At 38.2% G+C, this 23,996-nt stretch overlaps 1 protein-coding gene across 2 annotated transcripts in view; it reads left to right on the forward strand.

Moving 5' to 3' along the window:
* The window catches only part of ADK (adenosine kinase), a 645,392-nt gene that overhangs the window by 582,574 nt on the left and 38,822 nt on the right, over positions 1–23,996 (forward strand). The gene's annotated exons all lie outside the window — the stretch shown is intronic.

A 23,996-nucleotide genomic window follows, 5' to 3' on the forward strand; every position in this document is an offset into this window, starting at 1 on the left:
ATTTCCAATTAGTCAGAATTCTCACTTGTAGTTTTCCTCCACTGTTGGTTCACAGCATTTTGCGGAAAAATTGGCAAAGGTGTTCTGGCTAGCATGCCAGTCATTTTTACAGCATTAGTCAATGAATGGTCATGGGGTTGCCAGCACAGTCCTCCTCTTTCATTTGCCTTAGATGAGGATTAAGCATCTGTTTTAATATCACCTAATTGAACATGTGTTAGGTCCTAGAATTCATATGATGTTTAAAAGTTTACAAAGCGCTATACTAATATGATCTTATTCAATCCTCATAACAGCCTTGGGGTGTGGCCATTATTATTATCTCCAGTTTATAAATGAGAAAGCTGTCACAGACAACAGTTGAGTAATTTGCCCCACATCACCCAGATAATAAGTGACTACGGTGGGATTTTAACTCTGGTCTTCCTGATTACAAACCCTATGCCGCCTGTTCATTATTATAGGTAATATAGACCTGGTGATCCCTGCCCTCAAGGAGCCAACAGTCTAGTTGGGGAGACAGGAATTACAACTAGTCTTTAGTTGAGGAAGGGAAACATTGGAGGCAGAAACATTATATTATCTGTATTGCAATGTAAATTTGCCCAAAATGCCTACTTTGCCCAACAAAGTTAAAAACAATATAAGTTATAAATTTATAAATAAATTCTAAATTATATTCACCCAGACTCAAGGTGCAGAATGAGAAATAAGTTGTTCAGATGTAGCCATTGTTGAAATTTATTTTGTTTCACTATGAATGTCTGTTACAAAAAGTTTTTTTTCTAATTTTTTTAAAATAAGGAGTGTTGAGGTGGGAAGGAAAGAAAATTTCTTTTTGTTTGTTTATAAAATAAATTTAATTTTTAAAATGACCTTCTCCCAAAATAAGGGAAGCAGTAATCTAACTACCCCCTGCATTAGCCAGTCTGCTTTGGAGTATGATATCTGTTTATGGACCTATTTTAATATCAAAATTGACAAATGGGGGGACAGCCAAGATAATGAAGAGGAATCCTTGAAAACTGTGCCATATGAGAATCAGTGGAAAGATCTTACAGTACTTAGTCTTAGAGAACCCAGAATTTGTGGAGGTGGGTAGAATAAGATGGTTCATTACAGGTATTTGAAAGCTACTGTGTTTGTTGTGATCTGCCCTGGAGTTGCAGAACTAGCAGCAGTAAGTGAATGGAGCAACAGGGACTCTCCAAGTCCCTTCGAAAACCTGTCTTTGAGGTTATCTGGACTGCAGCAGTGGTCTTGGGATGACCTGTCCCTAGAGAGCCCCAGTGCCTCTCCTTTTATATTGAGGATATTTTTTTTTCCAATTAAGAATGAGGCAGGGTTCATTTCATTGACTCAAAGTCAAGGTAGGCACAAGAACATTTGTTAAACAGCATATGCTTAATGTGAAAGTGTCCACCCTCTCTTTTAGTTTTCCCTTTTTGAAGGATAGAATTAAAACTTTTTGTTGAGCTTTAGAGTAACTTTATGGTTTGGGGAAGGAAGTTTGAAAGTTGTTATACACTGTTGCTACATAGTTCATGCATGTCCTGCCTGAATTACCATGAATGTTTATGAAAAGTATCTTTTTAAAAATTTTGGGGGTGTGGAACCCAACAGCAACCAAGATTAATAACTGCAGCAGAACCATTTCTAATCATGAGTACTGTGCAACAGTGAAATTCACTTTTAAAGTAGTGATTTTCCCACTACACATGCAAAATCCACTGTAGAGGATGGTGACTAAGATTGGTGACTAGATGGCCTTGGAGATCTCTTCCAACTCCGCTGTTCTCTGACTCTTTAAGCACTATGGGGATTCAGAGAAGGAGGAGATCAAGGAAGGCTTAAGTGGCAGGAGAATGAGTAGAAAGTAATGGGCCAGGTACAAGAAGGGAGGGGGTTTCCATGCCAGGAGAATAGCATAAGCCAAGTTCTAGGTGCCATGTAACCTTTTATCATTGCATGGGATGAAAAGTCCTTTTAGTATGTTGATTTCTGCAACTGAAGGGAAGAATTCACAGTGTAAAACTATCTATCCCTGCTATACTTATAGGAAGAACAATCTAAAAATTTTTCCCCTTTATCAAGTAGCCTCCTCCAGTTGTTCTGTAAATACTGTTTTGAAAAATAATAGGACCCTTGCTAGCCCCACCCTTCTCTGTCCTTCCTTACCCACTCAACCCCAAGCAGGGCCTTCCCTCCTCTCCTTAGGCCCCAAACCCCATCACACATTTCATCTTGTAGGAGCTATAGTACTATCTTCCAAACGTCAGTAAAATGCTATTTGGTTGCTCTATATGAAGACATTCCTTTTAGAGTCTTTGTATACTTGAATGATGTAAACTACACTAACAGCAGCTTTTCCAATGTGATTTTGCAAGTCCTTTCCAAAACTGAAACCTTTAAAATTTCACTCTTATCCAGAGATTGAATTTGCATCATGAGCTCATTTTATTCCTTAAACCGATCTTGTTAACAAATCTATTAATCCACCCTTGGAAATGTTTACAACCAGGAGCTTATTTGAAGGACATTTGCTAATCTTTGCTGTTCTTACCATATGAAAATGAACTTAAATTAGAGGCTGCACTATATCTGTGCTGCATGATAAATACAAGATGGATTGAGAATCTGTGCAGCAGTGTCAGCTACAAAAGCAAACATGATAAATGTTAATGCAGTTTTGAGCCCTGGGATAAGCTATTCAGTGCACAAGCAGAGCTGAATCTCTTTGCTATGTTGTTATTCATGGCAGCCAAATAAATGTCAATAATAAAAGAGAATTAAAGATTTTCATTTCCCAGAGGCAGTCCTCTAATACGGCTTGATCTTTCATTTCATTTGTAATTCGTTCTCATGTCAGGATGCAATCATTCGCCAGGCTCTGGGTGTCATGTTAAGTCATTTAATAATGATTAAGAACATAAAAATGCTTGGCCTGTGGGGCAATTCTCAGAAGAGATGCCAATTTGTTATTGTTTTCCCCTCCTCTCCTCCTGAATATGGATCAGCTTTTCCCCACCTCCTACCATTAAAATACTAATGAAAGAAGATGGGGGGTGGGGGGTTAGAGAACAGTCCCTTAATTTACCATACTGTAGTATTCTAGAATGGCACAAGGCTGAGCTAACACACTTGTTAAAACACTAATTAGTAGTCATGCCTTAAACCTTACACTACAAGCTATGTAGAAATCATCACTATTAAGTTTACTCCATTTAGGAGTAATTGTTCAGTTGAGCTTTCCTTGTTCTCCTCAATGTTCTCCTCAACCCCTGAATACCTAACTCAGCATATCTACAGTTGAAGTGGAAACCTTAGAGTTATATCCCAAGTAATCCTTTCTTAAGAGTGAAATTATTTAAAGATAATTTTCTTTAGTATTTCCAATACATATGTTCAGGAACCCCCTCCCCGCCATTCCAACCCAATTCAAACTATAGAAAACTGAAAAACTATATGTATGTTGCATCTGAGGGGGTAGATTAGGAGTCGTTTAGCTGATGATGTCCATTTTAGGTTACAGGTGACACTCATTTGGAATGGCAGGGCCTCAATATATGTGGCATTTAAGAGATGAATGGTGTCTTCTCTAATCAAATTGGGGAAATGAAGGGCCACCTTTTTAAAAGTTTGGTGGGGAGTCCAGGCTTCCACAACTGTGAATGGTTTGGGATCCTCTCCATGTTTGCTTTTTAGATTCAGGTTTGTATTCCAAGACTTTTGTTGCAATTGAGCCCCTACTATTCTGACTCCAAAATGTCCATTGTTTTTATGGTTCTCAGAAGTGTGCGGCTATGCTAGAATATTTGAGATTGTATGTCACTAAGGCCTTAAGATATTTGTCCCGTTCATTCTGCTTTGTGCCAATTCTCTTCAGCTTCTGATACACTAGTTACTTGAGCATCCTACTAATGTAAACAAGTAGTTTTAGCATTCTGGTCAAGGGCTCTGTGGGGATAGGAGAGAAAGAGGGGGGAAAGGGCTTGTAATTTAATTTTACCATTTGTTCGTGGTCTTAAGTATTGAGCAGTCTGACTAGTCACATGGGAATTCATTCAAGGAGATCCATCTATTTCCTCAAATGGAAAATTAAGAAGGCTATTATACTTCAATATTTTGTAAAGAACTTTCCATTGAACGGCTCTCTGTTGTAGATATTATGATATCTTTACAAATGAGGAACTTCAATTTCTGAGAGCTTGGGGATTTACCCAAAGCCATTCTTCTAGGAAGCATAGGAACCAAGATTCTCACATGCCTTTTGACTTGAAATCCAGTGTTCTTCCTACTAAAATTCGATGCTGCTTAAAAACCAGAGTCTTGGCTTACTTAATTTTCAGTTTAAAGCCATGATATAAGTCAGTTTAGCCTAATGTTCAGAAGTAGTTAAAGTTTCTATAGTTTAACATACAATAGGTGATGAATAAATTCTTTTTCATTCATTTGTTCATCTCCCTGGGCTGATTGAATTGTAGTTCCTATAAAACACAGCTCTGATCACAGCACTTTGTCTTCTCATGCCCTTATCATTTTCCTATTTTTATTTTCTTTATCTGTGCATGCTTCTGATCTGCTATGATAAGCTCTTAGAGAGTAGGGACAGAGGCTTATTTGTCTTTATTTATAGCTCTCCCATCAACTAATGTAGTGTTTTGCACATAGTAGGCACTCAGTAAATGTTTACAGAATGAATAAATGAACAAGGGGATCTCAAGAGCTTATTTCAGTTTTTAGGAGAAAGGGGTCACAGAAATAACCTTTCTCAGGAATCACAGAATGGTTGGACTTAATGAAAACGTCTTAATCAAATCAATCAAAAAATGTTAAGCACCTATTTTCTCTGAATAACAGACTACAGTTCTAGCCAGATGGAAGTGATCTCTGACTTGGAGGAGCTTTATCCTTTAAGACAATTGATTCACCAAACCCACATCAGTAAAAATAAACCATGAAGATTTGACTTAACAATGTTCCTAGCCTCTCTTAAAAGTCTGCAACCTATTTACTAGTGAAGTTGTCACATTATGGGAGAAACCAAAGACTACATGTTTTTCATATCCCAGAAGATTAAAAAGACCCAGAAAGTTTACCCCAGAAAATATGAGCCCTCAAAGGAAAACAATCTCAGTAGGTAAAAGAATAAATAATACCATCTCATCACAATGATTCCTAGTGCTACAAAATGTTATTACAAATCATGTTAACACCATAGTCAAACCAATTCTAAATGTTGTTCTTGCTGGCACAAATTAGTGGCAGTATGGTTAAAAAACCAAGTATCATTCCTCTCAGATGTCAGTGTTAGGCAGTCATGAAAAACACACAAGGCATTTTACAAGTGAGACTTTAAACTTTGCCTAGGGCCCAATTTTCAGATTATGTCTTATCTTTTAAATGTTCCCTCTTGAAAAAAGGCAATGCCCTTAATTAGCCAAGAGGCCTGAAATGATATATTGAAGAAGTCCCCTTGTCTGGTTGGATTGACAAATTTGGAAAGTGAATACTGGAGTTAGCATAACCAAGGGCTGTGCTAAAGAGTGGAGTTGATTCCTTTATCTTCTATCTGACCCATTTCTAGCCATGAGTGAGGTGCAAAAGGACCTTTAGTAGGCAGATTTATTATTATCATCACCAATAATTATGTTACATTTATTTAGAGATGCACAGTTTGTGAAGGGCCTCCTCCCAGCAACCCTGGGATGAACAGTGTAGCACTATGGAAAAAGCCCAGACTCTTAGAGTCAGAAGACCTGGGTGCAGATCCTGCTTCTGGTTATCAATACCAATGGGACCTTGGTAAGTTACTTCAGTTCCCTTAGTTTTAGTTTCCTCAACTATAAAATTCAGAGGTTGTATTAGATGGCTTATGATATACTAAGTATTATAAATATCTAAAAAAAGACCAGCACTACACCTCCTCCTCTCAAAGGGATTCCCTTCAAGAGACTAAAACTAGAACAAAAATCTCAGTCAAGCCAACATTGTATTTCCCATACACAAATACAGCTCTAGTAGGAATGGAGCCACAGACTCTAAATCATAGCTGTTAATAGTTGGGCTAAAGCCTCCACCTATTGATTTGTGTTTGAGAGGAAGCTGAGATGGAAGTGGAGAGGATAAAGCAATTTAGATCTGCAGAGATCCTTGGAAATCATTCTGTTTAACCAGCTCTATTGTCTTTCAGATAAACTGAGGCCCAGAGAGGTTAAATGTTTTCCTCAGTGTCTCACTGAGTCAGAACTAAATTCCATATTTTCTCTGTCCAGTATTCTTTCCACTGAGTCCTACTGCCCTCTCTACTCATTGTTCCACAGAGTATGAGTTTAAAGAGATGATGGTGACTTTGTATGTATCACCTTGATGGTGGGGTCAGAAAATAGATAAAAGCACTAGCAGAAATATGACTAAAGCACTCTCTTCCTCTCGAAAGACAAGAGTCCTATAAAGAACTTTTCCCCCACTCCCAGTGAGCTAATGCCTCTTATCCAGTCCAGTGAATTTTTCCAGTCTTAGTATCTCAGAATGCTTTGGGTCTTGTGCCAAAGAGGTTTCCACAAGCTGAGGCTGCTCCATAGTTAGACTTTCTAAGAATCTGAAAATTTTCTGGTGTCAAGGCATGCTGATGCTCCCATGACAGCATGTGTGTAGAAAATTACATGCATCTACATGGGTTTATAAATGTATGCCCACATTAGCTCAAATTATTCTTAGAGAATTAATTTATTCATTTCATTTTAAAACTAAATAATCAATTGCTGCAATTCAATAGCTCTTGAAATTATGGTTATAAATTGATATTTAATTAAAGTGGCACATTACTAACTTTTTGAGGATAATTACTGTTTGTAACTGGTGAGTGTTCCTTCTGCATTTCAATTAGTCGCTAAAATAAATCTTTTTTTTCCAGAGATTTACAACTTGGCTGCAAATTTTTCTTTTGGCTGAAACATGGAGTGTTAAGTTTTCAGTCCAGATGAAAATCTTTGGGGGTGTGGTGGAAAAGTCTGATTCAGACAACTCAACAGCTAAAAATTTCCTCCATTTAAATAAACAAGAGATTGCCCAGAGATTATTAAAATGAAATAGCTTTGGCCCAATGCAAACTGAACTTCTTTTTTCATTTAGGCTTCAATCAAAACCCATGCTTAGTTGCTCCAGCAGCTTAGATTATCTATAGGACAGTTTGCTGAGAGCAGGATTTTTCACTGACCATGGCCAAAAGTACCCTAATTTCTCCACCTTTGATAGCCAGTTTCTAATGATCCTGATATTGATAGTCCTTTTGGATTTCCCAGTGAAGGGTATTCAACTGGGCAGGATTTCATTATGGCATTATAAGTCATATCTCATTTCAGTCAACTCTAAAAGCCCATCTGGATTCTTTTTTATTTTGTTACTATTCCAATAAGGAAAACAAAGCCTAGCTTAAGATAGGTCAAAATTTAATTGTCTGTAACCTGCGTTGTTATCTATACACTATTATTCCTAGGCATTTTTAGCCTTTGGTTTCTTAACCTCATTATGACTATAGGCATATTCCTGTAGGGAATCAAGACTTACCCTGTGTGTTTTCTTTTCCAAGATCATTCTGCCTGAGTGTCCCCAGAGTTGAAGTCCTACAACAATTTCAGCAGCCACATTTGGTACAAGAGAGCAAACATAATGAGACCATTGGAAGAGTCTAAGCTATAAATGGTCATTCATTCATTCATTCATTCATTCTTCTTTTCTTTGATTCATTCATGTATGCATGCAACAAGCATTTGCTTAGTACAAGGGACAGTGCCAGGCCCTGCAGGGGATACAGAGATGAATAAAATACATTCCCTGTCCTGGGGAAGTCCATGTGGGAAATAGAAGTTTACTGGGCCTTCGCCAAAAAATAAAGATGGAGAAGGGGACACTTTATTTGGATTAAGGAATTAGTCATGCCCTTAGCCAAGACTTTGAGGAATCTAGGGCACCTTCTAATTAAAGAAGATATTCCTTACAGTTGTTTAGGTAAAAGGGTAGATGTGCTTACAACATTTTCTCCAGTATTTCCCAGGGTGGGATATGAGAAATCTAGGGGCCCATCCAGAGACCAACAGTCATTGCTAGGATGGAAAAAGTACCTCTGAAAAAGTAATGGTCAGCAAGGACATCAAACAAAGACTAGAGAATGGCCCAACAATTGAAGGGTCCAAGGTAAAATAGCATCCCCTCCTAAACCCAGGTCCTAGTGAAAGGCTTAGAAATAAAGCACAGCTATAGTGGGTTATAATTAACTGCACTTGCTCCAGACTTTTCCATTACTTATTTTGGTTTGTTTATGGAGTGAGCATCCTCTTTCATTGCATCCCATAGGACAACATTTATTATCCTTTATCAGTTACATCTTGGAACGAAATATATATGGTGTCATTTAGTCATCCCCAAGCTTGGGTTTGATCTTTCTATCTGAGTTTATCCCCTCAGTCCTGCTGTAGGTCAGGCATGGTGCTAAGAATGGGGGATCCAAAGCTAACAATTTAGAACTTAGTAAACTGTATGTCTTAACTAGAATTGGGGGGGTGGGGAGTGAACAGATCATTCAGACTACAGCCATGGGAAATGTTCGTTGACCTGTGTTCTGTGCAGGAGGTTCCCATGTTTCTGGAATGCTCTATACAATTCTGGGCTCCCCATATAGAGGAGAGTATCCTGTGGATGACGGCCAAGTTGATTTCGAAAACAAATCTCAAAAAAACTCAGATGAGGAATAGTTTAAAGACGACTAAAGGGAGACATGCCCACTATCCCACAGATAGGTGAAAGCTGCCACAGAGAGAGGAGAGGTCTAACCCCTCTTGCTTCAGATCCTCGAACTATCACCAGTGGGTGGAAGGTCAGAGGGTGCTGATTTTGAATAAGAGCCTCACTGACAACCAGCCCAGACCAGCAGTGAGACAGACTACTTACTTACTTCATGAGGTATTCAGACCTCACAGTAAGAAGGTGCTCAGCACAGGTGAGGAGAGACTTTAAACTCAGTGACTTCTGAGACCCCTTTCAAGTCTAAGTGTACTCAGCTAACAAGTGTTAGAGGAAGAATTTTAACTTGGGTCTCCTGATTCCAAATCTAGCATTCTGTTCTGCAAAACATTGCTTTCAGCATATGATTAAATGGTAGAATGAGCAATGATAATAGCTAGTATTCATATAGTGCTTTTAGGTTTGCAAAGTATTTCATAAATATCCCATTTGATCCACATAACAGCTCTGGGAAGCTAGGTGCTATTATTATCCCCATAGAGGGGGAAACTGAGGCAGTCAGGAAACCAGAATACTATTCCAAAGTTACCCAGTTAGTAAGTGCCCTGAGACTGGCACTGAACAAGGTCCTGCACTCTATCCACTATACCACCTAGATGCCTCTGATTCCTTCAGTATACAAACAGTGAGTATGAAAAGAATTTAGAGGAGGAAGAGATCATCTTTGGGCTTGAGCAACCAAGCAGATTTCCTATAGGAGGGAGAGTTTGATCTGGGCCCAAATGAATACTCTGGCCGTTCATAGGATGGCCAATTTAGATTTATAAGGAATCTTAAAGATGTTGCCCACCTCCTCTTCACTGTAGAGGTAAGCAAACCAAGGCCTTGAAAGGAGAAGGGATGTCCATAAGATCATACAAGTAATAAGGGTCAGAATCCAGGTCCTCAGCCTCCAAATCTAATATTCTTTCCACTCGACTTTGTTGACTGATTCCAACAAGAAGCAATACCATCTTGTTCTCTCCAGAGCATTAAAAAATATCCTGACCCCCTTTTCTCTCAGAAAATTAGCAAATATGTGTACCATTCTTATAGGAAAAAAATTAACAAATATTAAAATGGGAAGACAGATTTTATACATTATTCTAAGAGATCATTAGTAATAAACAACCCCATTGAGTTGGAGAAATTTTTAAGAGAGTCAAAAAAAATTGTAGGGTGAAAGAACTTACATGACTCTCAGTAAAAGTACTAGGGGCAATCCTTTGAAGGATTCTAGATTGGTTGCTTTAAAGATGATAAATAGAGTAATGCAAAAGGCTAATGAATTCAGTGGAGGACGAGGTTTGTAGCATAGTGTCACAGGAGTCAGTGCCGGGTGGAATCTTATTAAGCATCTTTTTTAATGATCAAAAAGAGGGAGTAAATAGCACATTAATGAAATTTGCAGATGATACTAAATTGGGAGATATTACAGTCACTGGTGAAAACACAGGAACACTACTAATGGGTCCACAGAGGTTAGAAATAGTATTTAGGAAAAAAAAAACTGCTACTGGATCCAGGCTGTCAGTATGTGAAATCTGAAATGTGTATCTGTGGGAATGTAAATGTGTATTTGAGTTAATCCACTTAGCTTTGGAACTTCTGCCCTAGGGGTGAGCTGTCTTAATTGGTGACTGAGAGTGAAAGCACAAAATCACCTAGTACTTTCTATGTAACCAGCTTCAAACTAGGTCTTGCTTCCGCATCCTACCCAACCCTATACCCTCACCACCTTTGCAATCTACCCTGTTTCCTTCCTTCCTATTTTCTACCACTTATTCTAAGAAAGATAATCCACTTGGTGTTACCATTGCTTCTGGAAAGTGGATGGGAGTCAGGTGCTATTTTGAATTCACTTCACCTTCCTACCAACCCCCTAAACCAGAATACCATTCCCCAGCCAGCACTCTCCTCTTTTCGTAGAATATAAGGTTCTTGAGGACAGGGTCTTGCTTTTTGTATTTGATCCCCAGGATTTAATACATCACCTGGCCATAATAGACACATGATACATGCTTTTCATTTGTTTATTCTCTGGGAGCCAAACCATCCCCACTTCTAAGACTCCAGAACATGGACTTGAGGACGAAAAAGTGACAAAATTGCTGAAGAAGAATTTTCAGGCCAGTGAGGTGGGGATAAACTTGTCTGAGACAAGGTCCTACTTTTGTACAATGCATAAGATATTGTACAATACATAAAAATAATAATAATATAAGAACCTAAGGAAAATTTGTGTCAAATCCTTCAATTGACACCCTGTGGTAGACTTATGAGAGATCTGAAACAAGGATTGTCCAGGCTGAGCAGGCATGGATGGGTTACAGTGTGTTGCTTTAGAGAAAATACCGATTTTGATGAGATTATTCCGTTTCCTTAGAGTATTAGAATGGTGGGGATTTTATTTATTTATTTATTTTTAAGAAAAAGAAAAGCTTTAGGGTAAATAGTTTAGATCAATTTGAAAAAAATCAGTTCCTAAGAGAAATTTGAACCATAAAATTATTAGATAATTGAATTATTATTAAATTATCTTGATTCCTCTCAATGCAGTAGAAACTGTATAGAAGGATATGATAACTTGGAAAAAAAAATAAGTACCCAGAGAGGCAGAAGTTTTTGAGTCCTGCTGCCTTCCACAATTAGTTGTATTCATCTAGGGCTTTGGGGGAGGTATAACTATAGGTCTCTAATCAATCAGTAGTTTGATCTGGGTTTGATCAATTGAGGCCCCTATCCATTTGATAAAATTACAAATCAGCTATTTGAAGTTTTTAAGGACATAAGTTTTTGAGTGCTCATCTACATTTTTTTCTAAGGGTTAGGAGATATGACCATGGATTGACCTTTGGGCATGGATTGCCTCAGTACTTTTTCCCACTTATTTATACAGGGAAAAGGGAAAGATTGAGAGTTTTAAAATAAGGGCATCATGGGTGAGTCAATCAACTTATAAGGAAGAGCTTTTTGGAGCATTGCTAACAAGAGTACAGCAAAGTAGGGTGGGATATTCTTCTCCTTTTGCCATTCTATCCTCAATTAGCAATGGTATCTTCCATTAGAAGCATATGACTACAGGGAATGTATATCTTAATCATAGACTTTGAAGGGAATGCAAGAATATTGCTTCCTTCACCCTTCTTTGTGGAGAGTCAAGAGAGTATAGCACTTGGAATTGGGAACTTATTGGATCCTGGTTGGGAGATAGCAGACCTCAAAGCTGAGAGTATGAGAGGCAAACCTGGAAGAGCTTTCCCACTAGCCCTAGGATAAGGGGTCTGGCTTTCCAACAGAGCCCAAGCCATGGATTTTAGCCCAGTTGGAAGCTAAAAGCTTCAATTTTGCCAACTGGGCTTGGGGGGGGGGGGAGACAGGGTGCCCTGCAAAGAGCAAATCCAGTGAACCCATTCAAAGAACGCACCTACCAAGAAGTAGGATGAGGATGTTTTGAAAGGATACCAAGGTCTTTCATCATAAATGGGAGTTCCACATGTGTTTACCACATGTGGGCCTCTCTTACATAATTCTTATTACTTTTTCTATTAATGGTTTATATTTTTGTGGGAGAGCATATATCTTTATTGAAGGTAGAGAGATATTCTATAAATCTTTTTACTATGCTATCTCAGTAAATGCCTTTGCTTTATTAATAGTGTTCTCTGGCTGACTGGTGGAACCTCATAAGCTATAATTTTAGGAGCACAGATACACAGAATTATATAAACCTGGAGTTCCTCTAGGGAACCTTCTCTAGTTGTGGCAGGGTGGCCCAAAAGGGCTACGCTTGAATGACCTGTGATTCTGAATGGGTGGGACTAGCTCCTGGAAGATTAATATGATTGTAATACTCAGCACCTCTTTGCACTCTCAGTCTAGGAAAGGGTGAAGTCTTCTTGCCAACAATTCAGCTCATTATATGCTTATTTGGAAGGAGCAGAGTAGGTAATTCTTTGAGACAGCTTTGCTCTGAGAACTGTTAGTAAGTTAGGACTTTAGGCCCCTGTGGCAAATCCCTGCAGATGCTTTGGAGATCCTTTGATTCCCTTATTTCAGGCTATTTTGAATCCTTGGCACCAAAGCATGCATCAAAGAGTTTTCATCTAAAATGGATTCATATTTATCAGTTTGTATCTTAACACGTTTCCACAAAGGATAACTATTCATTTTTGAGCACATGAAAGTGCTCCATTTTTAAGTCAACTGAAGCCTACTAGTTGGTCTTCCAGCATATAAAGTAGTTCTTGGTGGATATCGTTAGGTTTTCTTCAACAGGTAATAAGATACCCAACATATAGGGCAGCAAACCATTTGGGAGTTGATCTATAAAACATGGAGACATTTATCACTATTGGCAGTACTGACATTTACTCTTGGATCTCTTTGAATTAAGACCACGAAGCAATAGTTACACATGGAAAACTTTGTTCCTGCTTCAAACCATCACCATCTCTTTCCTCCTAGCATACTGGGTTTATCTCATGTATGTTATAGTTGGAGAAGCATGTATTAACCAAAGGTGTTTTCCATGTAAGCATTGCAGGCAGTACACATCTTCAGTATCCTTCCTATTTCTTCTCTGAACTAGTCTGTTCCAAAGCAAGATTTTGAAAGAATTATCCTCTATTCTATGGGGAACTTGCTCAATTCCTGCACCACCAACATGGAAGATCCTCCACCCACATATATTAAAACCCTCTACAGGTTCCATTGGGAAAAAAAGAGGGAAACTTACAGAAAACGTGAGAGGGGGAAATCAGTCAAGAATGAAATACTTATATTATTGGGGCTTAGGAGTCATTTTTTTCCTCCTAAATTGCATTTCCTCTTTTGTTCAGGCACATTCAGTTACTGAATACTACTATGTTCTAGTTGCTATGTAGATACAAAGATGCATATGACATGGTCCTTATCCTCAAGAAACTTAGAGTCTAGTGAGAAAAATAAAACAGGTTCATGGCTCAATATAACACAGAGAGATATTAATGAGTGCCATATGAGGAATACAAATAATAATTCAGGGGAAGGCGGAATCACTTCTAGCTGGAGAATAACAGGAGACTTCATAATGTGGGGACCTTTGGAGCTGGAATTTGTAAGGGAAAAGAAGGTGGAGCAGGGAAGACTTTCTAGGAAAAAGGAACAATATGAGCCAAGACAGAGGCAGCAAAGTATTTGAGAAATAGCAAGTGAACCATCCAGTTTGACTAAACTGGAGGGTTCTTGGAGGAGATCAATGAATAATAAGGCTTGAAAAGTCTAATAGTGTCAGATTGTGAAGGATTTTTAATTCCAGGCAAGGGAGCTTAGACTTTCTTCAGTAGGCAGTGGGAAACCCTAGAGAGGTTTCAAACTGGGGATCTCAATCAAAGATTGGCCTTTTAAAGGGAGAAGATAGAAGTAGGCAAACAACCTGTTAAGAGCCTACAAGGATTTACATCATCTGAGCCTGAACTTGAAAAATGATGATATAAAGGGATGGATTCAAGAGATATTTCAGAAAAGGAATTAAAAGGATTTGGCAACTGATTAGATGTGAGATTCAAGGAGAAAGTAAAGCCAAAGGTAGCTTTGAGGTTTTGACCCTAGGTGAGTCAGAAGGAATATACAAATAATTCAGAACATAGTTGAAGATAAAGAATCTGTTATGTCAGCAGTATCTCGGAAGCTACTTTGGAATGTCTCTTTGGAGTGGAACTAGCTTTCTAAACAGTCCAGTCTGTATCATGGGCTCTTCACCACCACATACACTCCCACCCCCCAAAAAAGAAAGAAAAATCCTATCATTAGTTCCTAAGCACTAGGACAGTCAGGTTCAAGATTGGTACCACTGAAAGAAAAGCAAAGTCTTCTGCATGAAGATTTTTCTGATCTCAGCAGGAAAAAATTCTTGCACACATGTGAAACACTCAAGAGGCCCTGTTCTAATTATTTAAATTAATTTCTTTTTCAATTGTTTTAAAATACTGTTGTTTCGGGAACCACCAAGCATCAGCTAATGCTGAAAGTCTATAATTATGTGTTAATGAATGACAAGGCTGGCAGTCTCCACATAGGACTGGCATCCGCCAGACGGCTCCCAGGCTGCTGCTGTTCCACTGACTCTCCAGTCCAGGATTTTTCCTAGAAAGTCCCCACTTGGTCAGTCCAAGTCTCCATTTTTTACAAAGACAGAAACCAGGAGCTTCAGTCAGTAATAGCTGATGATCAGGGAACTGATGGATTCGTATTTTCAGTTGTAATGATTATAAATCTTCGAACCATACCTGAATCTTGACTTCCACATGGAATGGAGAACTTCTTCTCAATAACTCTCCTTATTCCACTGGATATAACGACACCAAATTGACTGTGGCTTCAGAACCTGGCATAAAAGTGGGTCTTTTTCCTTCTTCACTGATGTAGCAGCTGAGCTCCACAAGCCAATTGATTTAGTAGCCTGAATGCCTGGCTATGGGCTAGAGTCTGGCAGTTGCTCATGCTTGTTCCAGATCTCCTTAACACAGACTTTGCAACCTAGAAACACGGTGTCTTTTCTTCTCACCATATAGTGGATGGGATCTGGTGTGTGAGCAAGAACTACCAGCCTTAGTCTCTAGTCTGTTTTTAAATCAACTGAGCTGCACACACTACCTTATGGTTCTAAGATTCCACGAGTCTTTGATTCAAATTTCTGAGATCAAATACCTCCATTTTGACTTGGTTTCATTTCCGGCAGCATTAGCCTCATGCTAAATAAACTGATGGCATAGTCTGGCAACTACCTCCCCAGCCAATTATTTCTATGCCATATGTCAAGGGTCAGTAAATCTCCTTAAGGCCAGTCAAAGGCAGCTTTCCTGTATTAGTGAGACTGTCACTTTGAAATGGAGTCATAGCAATGAGAATTCCCCAGGAGGTTTCCCAATGAATAAGGACTCCTGACCAATCCGATCACAGATGCATGGAACATCAGTTCCCCAAAGACCCTCTAGCACCTGGGTCACATGCAATAGCACAGATGTCAGTCCCAGCTGCTGCTGGGGAGCACAGCTGGTGGAAATCCCCTCCTTACCCCTCCAAAGAGGCTTTCCACCTGCTACCCCAACAATGTACTAACTAAATCAGTGATGGAGGATAAAACTAACTCAAGCCCCCTACCATTTTTCTGGTGTAGCTGGTGCTTCCTGGTCTGGAATAAAGGCCCTCCAGTACAGAATGTAGGCTTATCACTCTGCAGCTGGACAAGACTTTCAAAATCCTTTAGGACAAGGGACTTGCCCAAGTCAGAAATCGGAGAGTTTGGGGGCCACTGGGTGGCTCAGTGGATTGAGAGCTCCTGGCTTCAAATGTGGCCTCAGAAACTCTTAGCTATGTAATTAATACACAATATTGATCCTAAGATGGAAAGTAAGGGTTTAAGAAAAAAAGGAAGGAGGGAAGGCTAAGATCTGGGGTTTGTTGAGCTTTTTTATCTGTGACAGTCCTCTTTACCTCCCCTCCCCCAAACCCCTCCACATCATTTACATAGGAGAAATGCCTCTCCTGCCTTAGACCTTAGCTCCCAGGATACAATAGCAATCTACAAGGTTTTTCTGAACAAAGAATGCAGATTCTGGTCCTTTGTGACTTTCAGCTTAAAGGTTCCATGTGTAGTTTAAAAGGGTCCTTCATCTAACCCAACATTACACAACAGATAAATTTGAAACTCCAGTGCCACATTCTTTCTAAAATAAGTAAACATCCCCTAAGTGGAGAACTCCTTTTATATCATCACAAGTTACCTCTTTTCCCTTTTACAATACTCAGAACCCAAAATGACCTTAAAAGACATTACCAGGACACTCTTCCATACTGTATCTCATTCAAAAGGAAATCGGCACAGGGCTTCATACGAAACTAAGCACTCTTTACAACACTTTTCTTAAATAATCAATCTGGTGTTTTGGAAATAGTACAAGGTTATTAGAGTTCTAGAGGAACTTGCTTCAGGTACAAGTTGAATTAGTTGATCTCAAAGGGCCTCCTCTAAGACTCAGGAACTCAAGGTTAAGATTAACTGAACATAGGCTTGGATAAGATTTCATCAAATTGACTCAAATATATCTTAGCTGTGTGTCTATATATCCTGACACGCATAAACATGTACATAGAAGTTTGTATATCTGTAGATAGACACACAAAAATTGTGTCTCAGTGCTAATTCTGGATGATGATTATTCTTGAGGTTTGCTACTTCTGAGCTGGCTATTGAGTAGGTTTCACAATAAATCAATACCATGTTGGTTTGAACATTTTTTCCCTTGTGAAGGATGCAAAAAGATCAATGTCTCTGGTGCCCCAGGTCATAATCAATATTTTTAATAAAAAATTTCCTTTTTTACCTTTGTACACTTTTGCTCTTATTAATGAGCTTTTCTTTTAGTTCCAGACCATTAATGGCTTTCTGATAATGTCATCCTGGCCAAGGTGGAGATAAGTCTGGTTATCTGTGATTAAATCTATGGGTTATGGTTGAACATATTAGAAGGAAAAGGAATCAGAATACTTCATGGAACATTTTACAGAGGAGTTCCTCTAGAGGTGAAAGGAGAAAAAGAAAGGGGAAAAGAAAGCTTTCAAGCAAGTGGTCTGAGATAGGGCTATCTAGGGGACAGGACAAAAACCTAAACCCAGGCTTGATCAAATTCAATTCCACATTGAGTGCCTGTGATGTACAGACTATAGAACTCTCTTCTGCATTTAAGTCATCTCATCTCTTTTCATCTTCCTACCTCTAAAATATTCCTTCCTTCTCAGGCTTCCTACTCAGGCTTTCCTCACATTTTCCTAGAGGACTTTGCTTCTCAATGTACTCTACTTAGAAGTATTTGTGTTGAGGTCATATTCCTCCATACTAAGTTGTACATATGTCATGTCCCAGCCCCCGTCCCAAATAGACTGAGGAAGCTCATGGAGTACAGGTGCCTATACCATTTTTTCATCTTTGAATTCCCAACCTCTTGTACTGTACCTTCCACAGAATAGGCAAATAATAAATGTTTTGTGAATTAAGTTGGTAATGCTATTTTTGATGATCACTTTATAACAGAATTTATTTTTTAATAGATTTCACTACATAGGAAATCTTATTTTTATAATATTCTTTCTTGCCTGGGATAAAGTTTTGTGTTCTTATGTCATACTCAGTTTTGATTGTTAAAGCCTAGTCAAAGTAATATTAATGACTTATTGTCAACCCACGGCTTCATAAAGAGAAGGGTAGGAAGAACCAGATTTTCACAGTGATTATACCAAAATTACCTGCAGTAGAATGAGCCTACAACTGCTAGAGGTAGAGAATGAAATGAATCCCAATATGAATTTGTTTGAGCCCTTTGAAGCCATAGACGCTGTTAAGCTTTATGGGAGAAGAGACCCTTTTAAATGGACTGAAAAAACTTGCATGTTCCTTCCTTATAGGAGAGAAATCTCAATTCAATATCAATCTTCAACATCAATTCCTTAGTTAATCTACCTTTAAAATAACAATGCATTTTTCCCAATCATTTGTCAAGAAGAATAAATTTTTCTTCAACCCTTCTAGTAGTATGGATGACCCCCAAATCATTCCTATTTTACTTTAGGTTGTTTTTTTTTATGTCTTTAAGGGAAAACATGATACTTCCTACTTAACTCATACAACTTAATTCTTGGAATTAAGCAAAGTTTGGGATATCTACACCTTGATTCTAGCCTCTGCTAGAAACAGACACCAATACATCCATCATTTAGTCAATAACACTGTCTGTTTATACTTCAGCATTGGAGGGAACACAAAAAAGTATAATTCCTGACCGTATAAAGATTGTCAAAGAGGCCAAATTTATATGTACAAAAATTAGAGAACCAATAGATGCTAAGCCGTGTAATACCAAATAGAAATATGGGATGAGCATGGGTTGATGGGGATATAGACTCATATATATAGATATATATGATCACCCTAGTGCAAACATAACAATATGGAAATAGGTTTTGATAAAGGACACATGTAAAACCCAGTGGAATTATGCATCAGCTACGAGGAAGGGGTTTGGGGGAGGGGAGGGAAAGAATATAATTCTTGTAACCAAGGAAAAATATTCTAAATTGACTAAATAAAAGTTAAAAATAAAATAAAATAAAATATTCCAAGAATGAAAAAAAAAAGAAAAGAAATATGGGATGAATCCAGTTCAGCCATCAAAGCAGAGAGAATATTTGAGGGGATAAGTGGGATAGGTAAAGGAGAAGAGGATGCTATGTCAGCATAGAGGGAGGCATGAGAAGAACCTTTGTGGAGAGCTATTAGATCAGCCTGTCTAGGATCTAAAAATGTCTATTGGGAAATAGCAGGGAATAAGATCAAATAAGTGAAGGCTGGAGAAAAAGCATTGGACCTGTAATGTTGTGAAAACCGAGGATAACACATGGACAGACTAAGTAAGAGTCAGGGGAATACTTTTTTTTTTTTTTAACAGACCAGAAGGCCTCTAGCTCATTGGGTAGATTATCTGATGAAGATTGTGGTCAGGAATCCATTACACAGATTTGAGGGTATGGATGGGTCATGATCTATGTCCTGATAGAGGGAATAGCCACATTGATGAGATCATGGATTGATTAACACACCAGATCATTAGGCAGTTTCAGGCCTTTCTTGAAAATCAAGCTGAAAAATTTAGAAGTAATAGGAAATAATAGAGTACCATTGTAGATTCTTCCAAAGCACATACCAGCCTGACCTTCTGCCCCCTCTTTTTCTATCTGTCTCATTCATAGTTTCCCTAGTGGGTAGAAGCAGTAATTAAGGGGGAGGTCATACTTTAAAAGGCCTTTTCCTGATCATGAGTGGCATGGAAAAATGAAGCTCTAACCTCCATTCCTTCTAGTTCTATTAGACTGTATTTAGAAGCAGGTAGGTGGCCAAGCTAAGAAAGAAGTTAAAAACAAGGCATTACTGTCTGATCTTCTACCCTATTCCTTAATTTAAATATTTCCTCCCCTGATGAATCTCCAAATTGACTCAAGTCATTTGCCTCCAGATATTCTTGTATATTCCTCTCAAGTGTTCTCCCTTTTGATTTAATGTCACTTCTAGTTAAACACTAGGATGTCATTGAGTTTATTTGGGGTTGACATAGTTCTTTTTATAATCTTAATCCTGAAAATGGCTTCACAAGAAAACCTGTTCAGTTTCGGAATTATTAGGAAGTCTTAGCAGTTTTTTTAATTGGGCTGAACACTGAATCACTATAATGTGTGTCAATTGGTCCTAGTTGTAACCTCCAGAGCTGCAAAGACTGTGTCTAATTCTTCTATTTCCTGACAGCTTTTCATAGACTCGAAGAGAAACCCAACCTGTTTCTCCCAAGGCTTCTCTTGTGGATGGTTATTTCAGTGATCTTGAGCTGTTGCTTATCCAAGCAGTATAGTATTTCCCTCAGTGCTCATAAATCAAACTTTCTATTCCTTTAATGACTATTTTTCTCTTGCTCATTTATCATACTATCTTGGTATTATGATTGCATACTCTGTGCAGTATGCCAGCTCACTTCTTGTGGAAGGGCGTGCTGGGCTCTGCCCTGGTCAAACACGTATTTCCTAAAAGACTCCAAGTAGCAGTGGCCTCCCTCCTCCTTACTATGTCATAGGAACATACAGTCTATCTAGTCCAATACCTTCCTGTGATAGTTCAACAATGTGACGTAGATAGTAGTACCTGAGATGCTAGATTCAGTTCTCAACTGCATGTTAAGAGATATGCTCGTCTATACTGAGTCATCCTTGGTTTGAGGGTTGAGTTTGGTTGTTTGGACACTATCAGTTCTTTCTGTCTAGGGAAATTTTCCTGTACTCAGATTATTTTTCCCCTCATCAGATCTCTTGAATTTCCCATGCTCATTAATATATTTTATTCCATTCTGCTCCCTCTCTAACTACACACACACACACACACACACACACACACACACACACACACACACACACACATACATACACATACACACATATACACCATTTCCTTTTCACATTAGAACTCTGCCCTCTTTCAGATTCCTAAGGAATGTGTGTGTGTGTGTGTGTGTCTTGTTTTGCAGTCCCAGCACTTACAATGTGCATTGTAAGTATTTAATAAGTGCTAATTAATTGTTTGGTATTGAGAGAGCAGGCAGACCTGATTGACACTTTGTTTTTAAGTGTATGGATTATATCTGTACCCCCTCTTAATAATATCTTCATTAGAGCTTTCAGTCCAGCATTATATTTTTATTGAGAAACTTTTAAGATTTTATGAAGCACAAATAGGACACAAGGCTTTATTAAGCACTTATTATGTATCAAGCACTATGCATGATTTTATAAATATCTTATTTACTGCTCAAACAATCCTGAAAGGTAGACGCTATTATTATTTCAACTTTTTTGTTAGGGAAACTGAGGCAGAAAAGGTGACTGTCCCAGGATCATATTAGTCAGTGACTAAAGAAGTATTTGCTCTCCAGTCTTCTGGATTCTAATACTAGCAGAAAGAGAATCACCTAATTGTACCTCTTAGCCTTCTCTTACATCTGTTTAATTTCACCTTCATTTGGTAATTTGGCAGCCGTAATTTGGATGGGAGAGAGGTGACAAATTCATCCTTATGCAGTTTGTCCATAAGTCCTTTTCCTGCATAAATTTATTTTCTCTTACCAAACTAGTTAGTAATGTACTGCAGTACATTACTACTTAGGAAGTAGACCCAGTTTTCTCAAAGACCATCCCCTTGACAAGTCTGCCCAAGCTGGAAGGTCTTCAAGTTAATGGCTGATCCATGAGAACTTGCCATTCCAGTTCTGGAGAGAATCTCATCACTGAAAGATTGACCACCTGGGCATGATTTTTTTTTTAATCCTCAGCAAGTTCAGTTCAGTATAATTTCTATAAACATTAAAAAATATCCTCCCCCAAATGCCTTTAAACTGGCAAATAAACCAAGTTCTCTCTTCTTTCTTCTTTTGGATTTGTTTTACTTATACCTATTTCAAGTCATCTGATATCCTGCTAGGTTGCACTACAAATACCAGCCTCAAGACTTTTCTTACCTAGATGTCCTAGAAAAGTTTGCTTTGGCTAGGGTTAAATTTGATCTACAGACTATCATGGAGTCTTGCTCATTTGAGTGTTCATATTTTTCATGACAAGCCTGTGTTCTCCCCAACTGCCTTTGAACTAAAGCAGCTTTAACAAACCCATCTTTATAACATTTCCCAGATTGATATCCTAGTGTATTTATTGAATGAATCTTATAAAGATAGTATAATAATTTCCACTTTAGATATTTCAATTCTTTTTTCCCATTAAATTGGATATACTCAATCAAAAAATGAAGTTTTCTCAAAAGATTATTTTAGGTCTCTCTTTTTTTTAGATTTCACAAAAGGTAAACTATTTTAGTGGAAAGACACATAGATTGTCAATTGTATTCACTGTTAGATGGTTTTGTTAAACATGTTTTTTAATAAAATGTTTTTTAAAATCCTAGGCAAAAAAAATTCCACAAAGCTCTGAAATTAATATAGTTTGTCCTATATTTACTAATTATTCTCTTAAATGAGGAAATAGGCATAAAAGTTTTAAAGATTTTTTGTCATTATTTTATTTGTTTCACAAAAATTCTACACTGGGTCTTGTAGCCCTAGTGTAATATCTGTCCACTCTCTACTTCGGTAAATGGCAAGTGGCCATAGAGGAGTTCCTAAAATTCCTGGTTGTTGCCTGTAGAAACACACTGTTGGGTAATAGGATAAAAGCTTCCAAAATTTGATGCCCCCACCGGTGTGACTGTCTTGCCAGTAGTACTGCTTGTCTCACATTTTGTTGTCACTGACAACTGAAAAAGAATTTTTAGGAGCAGTCAGCTATCTAATGATGGCAAATTTAAAGGCTATGCAAATTGTGCCTGTCCAGCCCAGCTCTTTTCTCTATTATCATATCAATTGAGTCAGCTTCTAGTAGACAAAGCAAGGTTATGGGAACCACCTAGAGTATCATGCACCATTAACCATCAATACAGCTTACATGAACATCTGCAATGTCGATCTTATTAACCAAGGATCAAGCGGAAGGCAACAAACAGCTTTCTTCATCATTTAGTTGTAAAATATTAATATCCAGAAGTATGCATTGTTTATCAACAGTTATTTTATCAATAATTGTGTAATTATAGTTGACTAGATTATAATACCCAATGCTTATTATCATTTATTATAGAGATCTGAATTTTAATCTGAACTCAAGCCTAAAATTCTAGGCTAATAATACAAACTCCTTGTATGAGAACTTGCACAACGCAGAAACTTTGTGTCTTAGAGAGTGACACGTTACAGCTCTGCTGTCATAGTAGGGAATGAGTGCTAATACAGGAATAGGGCAGATTGAGTTCAGGAATTGCCTTCCACTTTTCCCTAAATGTTTATTGAAGATGAGAAGAAATCAAGAGAGACAGAGCCAAATGTGGGCTCATCATACAAAGAGTAGATTACGTTTCTCAGAATAAATCATAGGTTAAAAGATGTTTGCTTCTTGGCCAGAGTTGGACTGAAGTTTTGAAAAGGAGATTAGGCTGAGTTCTTAACAGTCACCTAGCCCAAATCCCCATGAAAGTAGACACACATTCTAGCAGTAAGAAAGATCATAAATGACAGTAAAGATAACTCTCAGAGGGAAAATTGAAAAAGCTTATGGAGGCACAATTAAATAATCCAACCTCAAAGACTAAGCCTGACCCTCCACTCAGTTCTCACTGCCTCCTCTTCTTAAGACCTGGCAACACCATGGCCCCAGATCCAACATCATGTTAGCAGTAGCTTGGAACAGCTATGGGTCAGCTTGCTGCTTCTGCTACTTCTGAGGAGGGAAAGAGTTTCTCCTGGCATACAGAGCAAAAATATCCAGGAAGCTTCTGGGAAACCATACATAAGCTGTCTCAGAAACTGTTGTTGATCTCTGTAATAACCATCTAATAACAAGAAGAAAGGAAGAAGGAAAGGAAGAAGCAAAGGAAGGAAGAAAGAAGGAAAGAAAGGAAGAAGGAAAGGAAATATGGCAAAGAAGTCTCAACTGCATGTTGCAAGCTAATATTTTTATTTGAATCTGGTTTACATTTAGGGAAGATTGTTATCTCTATTCATAAAATTACACTTGAAATATTTCAGTCTGCGGTTACA

The sequence above is a fragment of the Monodelphis domestica genome, chromosome 1 (genome assembly GCF_027887165.1).
Source record: "Monodelphis domestica isolate mMonDom1 chromosome 1, mMonDom1.pri, whole genome shotgun sequence".
NCBI lineage: Eukaryota > Metazoa > Chordata > Mammalia > Didelphimorphia > Didelphidae > Monodelphis > Monodelphis domestica.